This window comes from Nematolebias whitei, chromosome 9 (genome assembly GCF_014905685.2).
Source record: "Nematolebias whitei isolate Nwh7 chromosome 9, NemWhi1, whole genome shotgun sequence".
NCBI lineage: Eukaryota > Metazoa > Chordata > Actinopteri > Cyprinodontiformes > Rivulidae > Nematolebias > Nematolebias whitei.
Genome location: NC_056506.1, coordinates 31,147,642 through 31,149,771, shown reverse-complemented (window position 1 = coordinate 31,149,771; position 2,130 = coordinate 31,147,642).

Sequence of the window (2,130 nt, the reverse complement as noted above, 5' to 3'; positions counted from 1 at the left end):
CGAGCACAGGATGCTCTCCACTGCACACCTGTAGAAGGAGGTGAGGACTGAGCTTCCCAGACCAGCTCATCTCAACCGCCTGAGGAAGTAGAGTCTCTGAAGAGCTTTCTTGATCAGGCTGGTGGTGTTGTTGCTCCAGCTGAGGTTGTCATTCATGTGTACACCCAAGTACTTGTAGCTGGAGACCACTTCCACCGTAGATCCTCTTATGTTCAGGGGGGTGTAGGTGTGTTTGTTCCTTCTGAAGTCCACAATCATCCCCTTTGTCTTCTTCACATTGATGTGAAGGTTATTCTCTTTGCACCAGCTGTCCAGGTGTTCCACCTCTTGCCTGTAGCTGGACTCATCATTGTTTGTGATACATCCCACCACCGCTGTATCATCTGCAAACTTTACAATGTGACAGCCTGTATGGATAGCTGCACAATCATATGTGAGCAGAGTAAACATGAGGGGTCTCAACACTCGGAGAGACAGTGCTGAGGGTTATGGTGGAGGAGGAGAAGTTGTGGATCCTCACTAACTGTGGTCTGTTTGTTAAAAAGTCTAGTACCCAGTTGCAAATGGAGGGGCTTAGTCCTAGTGTGGATAGTTTGTCCATCAGGGTTTGGGGGATCATGGTGTTGAAGGCAGATGTGAAGTCCACAAAGAGCATACGAGTAAGAGTTTTTCTGCTCCACGTGGTTGAGCACAGTGGAGATGGCATCCTTTGTTGATAGGTTCTCACGGTATGCATACTGATGAGGGTCCTCGTTGATGTTGGTGGTTGTTTTGATGTGGGTCATGACCAGTTTTTAGAAGCATTTAGCGACTATCGGGGTGAAGGCCACTGGCCAATAGTCATTCAGACCAGTCAATGACCAGAGTCAATTCAATTCAATGCAATTCAATTCAAAAATACTTTATTAATCCCAAAGGGAAATTATTTGTTGTTGTAACTTGTTATCCTCATTTCAATAAGAGATGTTATAGATGCTGATGGCTGTAGACAGGAAGGATCTCTTGTAAAGGTCCATCCCACAGTGGATCCTAAGAAACTGGCTGCAGATGCCATCTGATCTGTCCAACCAGACTCGGCTGGCTTCTCGGTTCCCCCTGCGCTGTAGGACTGCCCAAATGCAGGCCAGAACTCCTCCCAGTGCAATGGCCACTCCTCCCAGCAGCCTGCCAAGCTCCTCGTCGCTGCGGACATTCAACTGTAGGTGCTGAGGGACGATCCTGTCCTTCCGCTGTTATGAGACGTGTCCCCCACCAGCCCCAGGATCCCAGCGGCCAGGCACTCGAGCACAGCCGGCAGGCAGATGACAATGTGTCCACAGAACATCCTTTTCAACTCATTTGAGATTTGGGGCTGTAGTTGATATATTATTTGAGCTTTTGAGATATTAATCAGCTGCTGTTAGTTGTAGAAAACTGCCTTGTTGCCATGGTTACGCATCATAAAAAATGTCCAAAACTAAAAAAGTTTCAGTAAAAATCCTTCTAGCTGCACAGCATCCGATACCAGAGGAAACAAACATCCAAAAACTGTGATTTACATCCAGAAAAAGAGGAATTAAAGTTTCCAAAAGCAAAATCTCAGAATGAAAGTAACAGAGCTGCTCCAACATGCAGCCACCTTGAGTGGCACAATTCTAGAACAACATTGCTAACAAAAATCAAACACGTTCAACAAAGGCTAAACTTAATTACAGTAATTAACTTGCTGGACAAGTTTAGGAGTGGTATAAGAAAAAATTGAAAGAAAGAAAAAAACAAACAGGAACAGTAAGTCTGCCAGACATGCACACAATCAAGAGGGAACAACATAGGAATGTAAAAGAAATAGTTTATAAGGTTCACGGTTCTTTATTGTCATTCGCATCACATGTGGTACTTGAGGTGGAACAAAATTATTTACTAAAGGTCTCAGTTACACCCCAAAACAGTAATAATATAAAATATAAAAAAAAGAGACAGTAGACAAGGATCTATGATATATGCTAAACGAATGCCAAATGGTACGCTAAAAGATCTAAGATACAATACATGCTAAATACTAATAATGTAAAATATACGGTTTATTAAAAAGCAGGCCGAACATGAAACTGTGGTGAGTATTTGGGTACGAATAAATATAGCAGGATGATA